At 44.7% G+C, this 12,073-nt stretch overlaps 1 protein-coding gene and 2 non-coding genes across 5 annotated transcripts in view; 1 reads left to right on the top strand and 2 right to left on the bottom strand.

Moving 5' to 3' along the window:
• IMMP2L (inner mitochondrial membrane peptidase subunit 2) overlaps nucleotides 1-12,073 on the bottom strand; it is a 912,519-nt gene that overhangs the window by 239,651 nt on the left and 660,795 nt on the right. The gene's annotated exons all lie outside the window — the stretch shown is intronic.
• Nucleotides 7,512-7,649, top strand: LOC114814903. The gene has a single exon (XR_003762699.1). It is a non-coding gene; the product is annotated as a small nucleolar RNA SNORA7 (small nucleolar RNA).
• Nucleotides 10,453-10,590, bottom strand: LOC114814833. The gene has a single exon (XR_003762630.1). It is a non-coding gene; the product is annotated as a small nucleolar RNA SNORA7 (small nucleolar RNA).

The raw sequence follows: 12,073 nt of genomic DNA, 5'->3' as shown, positions 1-12,073 counted from the left end.
CAATATTACACCAGTGGCAAGTAGTTCCATCTTTGCTACAAGTTTTGAAGAGCACTGTAAGTTCCCTGAGGGAAGAGATTAGGTCTGACCACTGTACTAGTCTTCAAGAGCTTAGTACAGTGTTCTGAATAAAGAAGGAACTCAACAAAAACCCTAATTCCCCATGTCCATAGGCTCTCACTGCCCCTGGCTGGGAGTAAAGCAGGGCCCCAGGAATGCATTTCCCTGTGGATATGAAGAGAGAGGCAGGCAGCCTGGTGGACAAGAGGAATCAGCAGTGGGATATTGACTCCAGGAGCAAGGTTTGGACTGGCCTCCATCTCCAGGCCAGAACATACAGCATTAAGCCTGATCACTCTCAATCCGGAGGCCCATTCATGGGAAAGGCACAGTCATTTTACCTTCCCTCTCTGCTCTGAATTATCACCGTTTGTGCAGTCAATCAATTGATCAATCAGAAGGTGTTTACCAAGGAGCACAGGATGTGATGGCAGACCACTTGGCCTTTGAAAAATGTGCTGAAGATCCCAGGCCAGGGGACACACGGGATAATTATTAATTCAGCTGCCGAAGGGAATGCTCAGCTGGGAAATGAAAACCAAACTCCAGAAACCTCATCCACAATGGGGTTCAGCCACCGACTCTATGGTGTTTCCTTGACTCCCAGGTGGGAATTCCATGGCTGGAGTGGAGTTAAATAAATGGGGCCAAAGTGTCTTTATGTTTCCACTATAGGAGACTAACAGAGCTCACTTTAGAGATTCCCAATTCCCCACTGCCACCATAGAGAAGGCCCAGGTTTGGCCTGTTTGGGGGTAGTGAAGCTTGGGCAGTGAAAAGGCATTTCCTCAACTTCTACTTTCTCTTTAAGGAGAATGAGAACAGGGGCTTCTCTATTCCTCAACTACAGATTAACAGGGGAGAGTCCCCCCAAAAAGGAACTAAACTTCCCTCTCCTGTCTCAGCCTCCAAGTGATACTTTCACTGGGTGGATGTGTAAAGCTTCTCTAGTCAATCCATCAGTCAATAATATAATAATGTTGGTATTTGTTAAGCGCTTACTATGTGCAGAGCACTGTTCTAGCGCTGGGGTAGACACAGGGGAATCAGGTTGTCCCACGTGGGGCTCACAGTCTTAATCCCCATTTTATAGATGAGGTAACTGAGGCACAGAGAAGTGAAGTGACTTGCCCACAGTCACACAGCTGACAAGTGGCAGAGCTGGGATTCGAACTCATGACCTCTGACTCCAAAGCCCAGGCTCTTTCCACTGAGCCACGCTGCTTCTCAACTGAGCACCTACATATCAATCAGTCAGTGGTATTTTTTGAGCACCTACACAGTACCATGTGCAGAACACTGCCCTGGACACTCGGGAGAATTCAACAGCCATAAAGAAAACACAGCCCTTGCCCTCAAAGTTCTTACAATCGTGGGGAGAGATAAGGCCCAACTTATTTATGAACAGCAGATTGGAAATAAATTATTTTCAACTGGTAAGAGCAGGAGTAGGGAGAGATAAATAGGTGAATAAATAAAAGAGCAAATGACAAACTTACTTTCACTAAACTGAAATATACATGAGTATTAAGTATTATTTTAATTGCATTTATTTATTTATTTAAATATATACTTATTCATATATTTACTATGTGCAGACCACTGTCTTAAGTGCTTGGGAGAGTACAGCTTAGCAGAGTTGGTTGACACTTTCCCTGTCCACACTGAGCTTATGGTCTAGAAATTGTGGATATGTGCATAAGTGCTGTGGGGCAGAGGGAGAGGTGAATAAAGGTTGCAAATCCAAGTTAAAGGGTGATGCAGAATGGAGTGTGAGAAGAATAATTGAGGACTTAGTCGAGGAAGGAAAGAATGAGAATGCCCCAGGAAAGGCTCTGTGGAAAAGAGCCCTGTGGAAAAGAAAGAGGCAGGTAGCCTGGTGGGTAAGAATGATGGGCAGTGGGAGAATGACTCCAGCAGCAAGGTTTGGACTGGCCTCCATATCCAGCCCAGAACATAACACGTTAAGCCTGATAGCTCTCAATCTGGAGGCCCATTCAAGGAAAAGGCAGTGCTTGGCACATAATGCTTAGCAAATACCATCATTATTACTATCATTATTATTATTATTCATTTTGCTTTTAATAAGGGTTTGAAGGTGGAGAGAGTGATGGTTCATCGGATATGAAGAGGAAGGGCATTCCAGGCCAGAGGCAGCACATGGGTGAGAGGTCGATGATGAGATAGATAAGATTGACATATGGTAAAGGACATTGGCATTAGAAGAGTGAAGTGTGTGGCTGGGTTGTAGTAGGAGAGCAACGAGGTGAGATAAGAGGGGGCAAGGTGATCGAGTGCTCTGAAGCCAATGTAAGGAATTTATGTTGGATGTGGAGGTGGATAGACTACTACTACAGGGTCTTGAGGAGTGGGGAAACATGGACTGAAAGTTTTTGGAGAAAAATGATCTGGACAACAGTGAAATATGGACTGGAGTGGGGAGAGACAAGAGTCAGAGAAATCAGCAATGAGGCTGATAGAGTAATCAAAGCGGGACAGGATAAATGTTTGGAATAAGGTGATGGCAGTTTGGATAGAGAGGACAGGTCAGGTTTTAGCGTTGCTGTGAAGGTTGAATCGACAGGATTTAGTAATAGATTGAATATGTGGATTGAATGAAAGGAATCAAGGATAACATAGAGGTTATGGGCTTGTGAAACAGGAAGAATGGTGGTGCTGTTTACAGTGATGAGAAAGTCATGGGGAGGTCAGTGTTTGGATGAGAAGTCAAGGAGTTGTGTTTTGGACATTTTAAAGTTTGAGGTGATGGCAGGACAACCAAGTAGAGATGTCTTGAAGAAAGGAGGAAATGTGAAACTGCAGAGAGGGAGAGTCATCATGACTGGAGATGAAGATTTAGGAATCATCTACATAGAGCTGGTAGTTGAAGCCATGTGAGCGAATGAGTTCTCAAAGGGAGTGGGTGTAGATGGAGAACAGAAGGAGACTCAGAACTGAACCTTAAGGGACATCCAGTTATGGTGTGGGAGGCGGAGGAGGAGCCAGCAAAAGAGACTGAGAATGAACAGCCAGAGAGATAGGAGGAGACCAGGATAAGATACAGTGTCAGTGAAGCCAAGGTGGGATACTGTTTCCGGGAGAATGGGGTGGATGTTGGTGTCACAGACATCTGAAAGGTCGAGGAAGATTAAGATGGAGTAGAGGCCTTTGGATCTGGGAAGAAGGAAATCATCTATGACCTTTGAGAAGGAGGTTTCTGTGGAGTGAAGTGGTTGGAAAACAGATTGGAGGGGATCAGTGAAAGATTTGGAGGAGAGGAACTTGTGACAGAGGGTGTAGATAACTTGCCCAAGAAGTTTGGAGAGGAATGGTAGGAGGGAGATGAAATGATACCAGACCATTTTAATCCCTTTTCACATTCCTTCTCCTTCTCCATCCCTACATTGATCCTTGGGGACTCCAAAATCCTCATAGACATTCCTGATGACTATCACTCCTCCTGCTCCACCCCACCTCTCCCAGTCACCAACCTGGACACACACTTGATTTCATCATCTCTAGACATTGTACAATCTCTACCCTCACCAATTCTGAAATCCCTCTATCTGACCACAGTCTCTTCACATGCCTTCTCTCCCATACTCCTACTCCCTAAAAATCTGTCCTGTCCCTCAGCAGAGACCTCCAATCTTTTGGTTCCAGACAATTTTCTCAATTCATCCGGTCCCATTTATCCTTCCTACCCAAACTATCTTCCTTGGATGACCAAAATGATGCCCTCAACAATACCCTCTCTACTGAACTCGAAGTACTCGCTCCCCTATCCCTTTGTTGATATCATAACACTAACCCACAGACCTGGATCACCTTCTCATTCAGCTTCCTTCACTCCTGTCCAAAAGCTGCCAAGCACTGACTGACTGCCACCTGCCTGACTGCCTGACTGCCTGACTGCCAACTTCAACTGTTCATTCTCCAATGGCTTCTTCCCCACTACTTTCAAACATGCTCATGTCTCCTCTAATCTAAAAAAAAACCCCTCTCCCTTCCAGGCCCATGTTCTTTCCACTAGGCCACGCTACTTTTCAAAATCACATCTTCTTAAGATGACATCTCCTCCAAGATGCCTTCCCAGACTAAGTCTTCTTCTCCCCCACCTTCTGCATTGTCTACGCACTTAGATCTGTATGTTTTAAACACTTTATATGCAGCTCACCCTTAGCCCCAGAGCACTTAATGTACATACCCGTAATTCATTTATTTTTATTAATCAATCAATTAAATATTCTATTCTTTCTCCCCCATAGACCGAAAACTTCTTGTGGTCAGGGAACATGAATACCAACGCTGTCGTACTGTATCTGTAATTTTTTTATATTAATGTCTATCTCCCCTCCTCTTGACTGTAATCTCGTTGTGGGTAGGAAATATGTCATTGTTTTATGGTATTCTCCCAGCTGCTAAATAGTGCTCTGCACACAGTAAATGCTCAATAAATACAACTGAATGAATGAATGAGAACTTTCCCAAGCACTTAGTACAGTGCTCTGCACACAATAACTGCTCAATAAATACCACTGATTGATGGATTCATTTTCTGTTGGCTCAGATCTTGCTAGAATCTTGCTGCTCTGCTATCTTCTGCAGTGTATATGTCTCTTAATAAGTTTTTTTACCCAAACTGATTCTGCAGGCCAACTGATTTATGTGCAGAAGTGTAAAGGACAAAATAATTATTGCAATTTTAGTTTACTTCTATGCCAGTCTTCCCCGATGAAGTGTAAGTTCCCTGTAGGCAGAGAAGGTATCACTTTTGTGTTTTGTACTTCTCTGCTTCCCAGTGGGTGGTCAATAAATGTTATTGCTATTACTCCTATGAAGAATAGTAGGATGGGTCTCAAAAGGGAGGTACCTTGTTTAGAAAATTGTTTACTGGAAGACAGTATGTGAGTGTGTGTGTGTGTGTGTGTGTGTTGTCTTTTGAATTAAAAGGTGAGAACCTACCCTTATGTGCTGAAGAGTCTAGAAACCCCTATGCATAGCTATTCCATACTGAGTGCAGGTAAACAAGTGGCAGAAGGGCTTTGGAACTCTGGCAGGTGGATCTTTGGAGGAGGAGGGAGACACATGAGCAGGACTCCCTTGGCTTCTTAGGCCATCTTGTATTTAAAGTTCCCAGCCCAGGTAACATCCTGCTCTCCAGAACCACGGTTTCTGCAGACTTTACACATTCACAGATAAACTAGTCTCCAGGGATGTTCCCTTCATTCTTCACACAGCACAAGCAGCACCCCAGACAGGATGCTTTAGGAATCTTCCTACAGGGTGGGAGCGGGACCCTAGCACATGGGAAAGAAGGCTCTGCTGTTCGGAGATCTGTCCTTGCAGCAATTACTGAGAGTACTTTCTGCAAAATTCAAGTCCAACCCTCAGTGAAGGCACTGTTTTACATGGCAAGTGTATTTCGAGAACAATAGCTGGAGAATTTCTCATCTCCAGCCTGTAAGTGAAACATTTCATTTTATTCAGAGGCCTACTGGACTGGAAATCCCATTTTCAGGATGTCCTGTGATGACAGTATTATGGCTGCATAATACATCAATTGAACCCAACAGGATGACATGCAATACAATTTACACTGTTCAGCTTAATTTGTTTTCAACTCTACATTTATTGCTGGGTACTGGGACTGTCTGAGGAAGAAGTCCTCCTCATTGAGAACCAGGTCTCTTTTCCTCAGAACTGGAAGCTCTGGAGCTTGATTCTCTGTTATCCCTTTGCTCAACAAAAGCAAAATGTGTAATCTCTGCAGCAAAAAACACAGGGTAGTTTGAAGCGATTGTAATTAGCTTAATGTATTTAAGCACATAGCAAAGGCTGGGTTTAGGCCTTTTAATTCTACTTAGAGAGTGAAGCAAAGACCCATTGTGGTTGAGAATCAAGGGATTTAACTTGTGAGTAATTGAAATGAAACATGAATTGGTCATACTTATCCCATCAGTTACTAGCTGGCTTAATTGTGACTCAGTTCTTCTGAAGAGAGTTCTTCCTTCTCACTTGCATTTGAATTATTGGGGGACAAATCCATCATGTTTTCAAGTCTCCTGCCCCAAGGGATGAATTACATATGCCTTGTCCGTGCGATATGGAATACAGGAAAAATCTGGGTCCAGTTCAGCATTCAAAGCAGGTTTCAGCTTCTGACCAGGGTGAAACTAATTCTAATTTGTTATGCAAAGGGTACATTTCTTCTCTAAGGAGGTTACGGTTTATTATTTGGACTTTTTGTTAACTCCCACCCGTACACATTGTGTGGGTCTGTAGAGCCCAAATAGTGGCAGAGGAGCCCACAACAAGGACCACTAAGATTTTTATTCCTTTGCAAAGTGCTTTATTTGCAAAGAAATTCCAAAGTCTGTGTGCTCTCCAAACAATTGGAAGTATTGAGAACAAAACGGCAGTGTATTTTGAGCCTTTCTACAAGTCAGTCACTGAGGTGCAGGGGGTGAAACTGGAATTTTTTATCTTACTGGTTCACCTGGACCTTTAAACATCAGAGGAGGGGCCTGGAATTTGGGGGCAGGGACCTTCAGGAGAGGATCATTATCTCTCTCTCAAGTGACTAGTTTAGCTCTCAGTACCCAGTAGGCAGAGGCCCACACGAATTGGAACTCAGGCTGTCTGATGTGTGGCCATATCCCACTTACCAGCCTCAACCGCTTCCACTGCTGCCTCTTCCGCCTTGGCCACCTAGCCCACCTAGCCCTGGGCAGCATGGTCAGAGAACAGATGTGCTACCTTGCACAGCTTGTGAGGACAGCCAGACAACAGATGTGCTTCTTTGCCTAGCTTGGAGTCTTCACCCTGCCACCATCAGTGCCTGATGTGCCTGGCTCAGAGACTGCATTGGCCCCTTGCCCAAACCCACCTTGCCTACTGGGCCAGACAGCAGTCTGGGTGGTAGGCTGGCTTTTCCCGATCTCCATCGAAGAGTAGCCCCTGCCCCATCACCCCACCACCCTGTCATGCCATGCTTGCTCTGGGAGCAGATGATGGTGCACTGTAATCCTGGATCTGCACTGCCTTATCAGCCCTCGCCTCACAACCTACGCTTGCCCCTCTCCCACTACAATTCATCCTGTCTATTTCACTCCTCTAACACCAACCTACTTACTGGCCTCGCCTTCATCTCTCTCACATTTGACCCCTTGCTCGCACTCTCCCTCCTGCCTGGAGCTCCCTCTCCCTTCATGACCAACAGACCACCCCTCTCCCCCATCTTCAAAACCCTACTAAAATCGTATCTCTTTCAGGAACCCTTCCCTGGCCAATCTCTCCCCTCCCCACCCTATTTCCCCTCCTTACTAAATCACTTAAGCAATTGAATCTCTATCAATCAATCAAGAGTATTTATTGAGTGCTTACTGGATGCAGAGCACTGTGCTACACACTTGGGAGAATACAATATAATACAGAATGTAAACACAATCCACCTCTCAGGGTCGTACCTGGAGAGTTTCTGGTATTCTACCAGTCTCAACTATGGGAAGGAAAGTCAAGCAGAGGCATATCCATTCCTTTCCTAGCTTGTGCAGTGGCTAGCATGTGGAAGGCAATCTGTTACAAGTCAAAACTCACCCATGCTGGGCAGCAGGGGCATGGGAGAGAGTCGAGGGCAGAGACTCAGGTTTACTGCATGGAAGGAGGCAATGGTAAACCACTTCTGTATTTTTATCAAGAAAACTATGGATACACTACCAGAACAATCGCAGATGGAGGTGGGGCATTATGGGAGAGATGTGTCCATGGCGTTGCTACAGGTGAGCCATGACTTGACTGCATAAGACAACCACAACCACAAACACATTCCTTACCCCACTGGGCTTACGGTCTAGAATAGGAGACTAATATTAATATAAATTTCAGATAGGGGAAATGAAAGAGTGTAAGGATATATACGTAAGTACTGAGGGACTGAGGGTGGGGTGAATACCAAGTGCCTAAGTGGTAAAGATTCAAGTACATAGGTAAAAAAGAAGGGAGGATGAACAGGGCAAGTCCTGGAAGGCCTCTTGGAAGAGATGTGCTTTAAGAAGGGCTTTGAAGGTGGGGAGAGTGGTGGTCTGTCAAATGTGAAGGAGAAAAAAGTTCCACAGCAGAGAGAGGATATGGGCAAGGGGTCGGTGACAGAATAGATGAGATAGAGGTAAGGAGAGTAGGTTGATGTTAGAGGAGTGACGAGTGCAGCCTGGGTTGTAATATGAGACCAGTGAGGGGAAGAGATAATTGAATGCTTTAAAGTTGATGGTGAGGAGTCTCTGTTTGATACGGAGGTGATGAGCAACTCATCCAACCCCATCCTCAGCCCCTCAACATTCTTTTATTTGACGCCTTCCCCAACCTGCAATTTAGCACCTTCTCCCCTTCTAGATTAAATTTCTAGAGGGCTGGGATCATGTTTACTTCCTCTAATATACTTGTCAAGTGCTTAGTACAGTGTTCTGCTTCCAGTAAGCTGGCCAAAAATACCATTAATGGATTGATTGATTGTCCCTGCCTGGGCTGAGCCCCAAACCTGGCCCCCTGTGCAGGGTAGCTGGGGAACTACCCCACCATTACGTGATTTCTGCATGTAGTTCTTTACCCCCAGCTATTCCATAGGCTTTGCATTCTCCTCCTGGATCAGCACCAAGTCTGGCATGGCTGCAGAACTCAGCAGCAGGATCAATTCATCAGTGGTATTTATTGCACACTTACTGTGTGCAGAGCACTGTACTAAGCACTTAGAAGAGGGGCAAAGGAGAGGATCTGCACTTCCAAAGAATTCCTACCAGAACACTAACTTAGCATGTGATCTTCAAATTGACCTGCGTACCAGATGGTCCTAGCTTACTTACCACAGATCTATGAACAGCCATCAAGGTGATGATATTGGTTTCAAAGTGAAATCCAGACACCTAAGCACATGGCTTATAATGGTGGTAGTTAAGCGCTTACTATGTGAAAAGCACTGTTCTAAGTGCTGGGGGGATAAAAGGTGATCAGGTTGTCCCTCATAGGGGTCACAGTTTTTAATCCCCATTTTACAGATGAGGTAACTGAGGCACAGAGAAGGTAAGTGACTTGCCCAAAGTCACACAGCTGGCAAGCGGCGGAGCCGGTATTCAAACCCATGACCTCTGACTTCCAAGCCCGGGCTCTTTCCACTGAGCCATTCTGGCTTAAGACAAAGCAGTATTGGGAAAGATTAGAACAGAGACTTTAGCAATATTGTGCCTCGCACATAGTAAGTGCTCAACAAATACCATAATTATTATTATTGTTACTGCTTATGGTTTTGTGCTTCTCAGACAGTGGTTCTTGTACTGATAGCAGTATTACATAGCATACAGAGGTTTTGGGTTCAGGCCGCCAAAGCAAAGAATCTGTTTTCCTTATTAATGAAGGATAAGGGTACTCCGCTAAGCTTATCTACATTCATGAGATAAAGGCTGGATTTCTCTACTGTAAACTGAAAACATTCCTTTGTTCCTGAAAATGTTATTTTAGTTCTCAATTCAAGTTTGTTGGCTCTCTCTTTTCCCTCTTCTTCTCTTCCTCCCCAATGAAAGTCACTGGAGTAAAGGATGATACCATAAGAGTGTACTGACAAAAAGAAAAATAGATGGAATGGCACCAGGGCAGAACGATTAAGACAGATAACACCATATTTAGAATACTTCATGATTGTTCCCAACTTTACTATCCAAATATATCTTGATTCCCAAGGGCAAATAGGAAAACAAAAAATAATGAATTCATAGAGGAGAAAACTCCATAGGAGATGGAAGAGCTAGAAGAGAGAGGAGGGAGTAGAGGGAAAGGAGAAAATGAAGGAAGAAGAGGATGGAGTGGAGACAAGAGTTGTGGGCCCTGAGGATAAGGAACAAGGTCCCTTTGTAGACTGGATCGGGGTGGAGGCAGGAAATTGCAAACTCCTTGAGGGCAGGGATCACACCTACCACCTCTATTGTACTGTGCTGTCCCAAGTGCTTAGTACAGTGCACTGCACATAGTAAGTGCTCAATAAAAGCCATTGATGACGGTAGAAATCACTCAATAAGTACCATTGATAGATGGAGGGCCCAAAGCACTGTGAAGCCAGGTATTCATAGAAGAGGGAGAGGAGGGAAGAAAGGGAAAAAGGAGGAAAAGGAAGGATGGTTTCTAGTCTTGTCTTGTGCCATTGAGTTGTTTCCAACCCTTAGCGAAACCATGGACACATTTCTCCCAGAATGCCCCGGTCTCCACCTCATTCGTTCCGGTAGCGTATCCATAGAGTTTTCTCAGTGAAAATATGGAAGTGGTTTACCACTGACTCCTTCCACGCAGTAAACTTGAATCTCCGCTCTCAACTCTCTCCTGTGTCACCGCTGCCTAACATGAGTTTTGACTTATAGTAGATTGCCTTCCACTCGCTAGCCACTGCCCAAGCTAGGAATGGAATGGGTAGGCCTCTGCTTGACTCTCCCTTCTGTAGCTGAGACTGGTAAAGTAATGGAAACTCTCCAGGTACAACCCTGAGAGAAAGGATGGCATACAAGAAAAAAAAACACTGTGGCAGCCAAAAGACCTCTGTTATGTAAACTAATTTGAATCAAGTTAATGAAAATATAACATTGAATGCAGCATTTAATTCAGCTTTAGTTAGGTCAAGATCATTCTTTACAGGAAGTTCTGAAGTTCTCCCTACCAATGAAGATTCTTTCTGGCAAAAGTACGATCTTTTAGAGGCCAGGGATTCTCAACGAATGCACTGACACTGTAGAGGCTATTTTGGAATTTGCAAGACTTCATCCCACCCAGTAATTCCCACTTACCTCCCAGTGGGATCTAGCCATGAGTTAAATTTGTGAACAGGTTAAACTTTATGGAACAAATATTAACACAGTGTCTAAAGACATTAGTTTTTACCTGGCCCAGAAAACATGAAAACAAAAGGCTGAACTTAAAATTGTAGAGCAACTCATCAGGGAATATGTAATTCCTGTGTCAAGATTTGTTACAAAATTGCTAGTAATCCTTTGAAAAATTAGTATTAATATGCTCTGCTTGCCTAATAAGCTTTTTTTCTTCATTTGAAGAGCATACCTGTCTGGTTTTCTCCTCTCAGTCCCCTTTTGTGCAAATTTAATTAAAGTTTTAACCACTGGACAGGATTTGGGACTTTTTTTCCTGAAGAATCTTTAATCCTCCTGGAAATGTGCGCCTGGTGCATTCACAGCAGAAGGGCTAGGCAGGACTAGGTCTGTGCTAGCCAGGAAACATCCTGACTCTAGGTGAGCAGCAAGGCAGTTGGCCTAGAGGGTCTGGCTCTGGGAAGAGTGTTTGGAGAACAGATATGGAAGCCACTGAGAAACCCAGTGATCCACACATCCAAAGGACCGCATGAATCAGGCCTTGGCTCCCTTACCTATGCCTCGTGGCCTTGTTCCTTAGATGACTGTTTTCAAAGCTCTTGGGAGTGACAACCCAGATTGCACTGCTTTTCCTTAAAGGAAAGTGTTCTGCAGTGGTTTGGGTTTGGGGAAGAGTTGCTGGATGAAGCAGCTAGTCAAAACCCACCAGGAGGAGGCCACCTATCTGGGTAAGCAAAACCAGGGCCTGGTTGCCTGGGTACAGAGCAGCCGAGAGCACCTCAGAAGTACCAAGAGCAGGAGAACCAAGGGCACCCGAGGGCACCCAAAGCATGGGCCTGGGAGTCAGAAAACCTGGGTTCTACTCCTAGCTTCACCACTTGCCTGCTGTGTGACCTTGGGCAAGTTACTTAAATGCTCTGTACCTCAGTTTCTTCATCTATAAAAAGGGGTGCAACACCTGTTCTCCCTCCCATCTAAACTGTGAGCCCCATGTGGAACAGGGACTGTATTTGACCTGATTATCTTGTCTTCCAATGCTTAATAGAATGCATGGCACATAGTAAGTGCTAAATCGATACCCCAGTTTTAAGAGAAGCAGCTGGCAAAAAGGGTTAGGGAGGGAGGGAGGGAGACAATAGAGTGCCTAGAGAAGA

Source organism: Ornithorhynchus anatinus, chromosome 10 (genome assembly GCF_004115215.2).
Source record: "Ornithorhynchus anatinus isolate Pmale09 chromosome 10, mOrnAna1.pri.v4, whole genome shotgun sequence".
NCBI classification, from domain to species: domain Eukaryota; kingdom Metazoa; phylum Chordata; class Mammalia; order Monotremata; family Ornithorhynchidae; genus Ornithorhynchus; species Ornithorhynchus anatinus.
The sequence above is the reverse complement of the archived record's forward strand: the minus strand, read 5'-3'. Positions and strand labels throughout refer to the sequence as shown.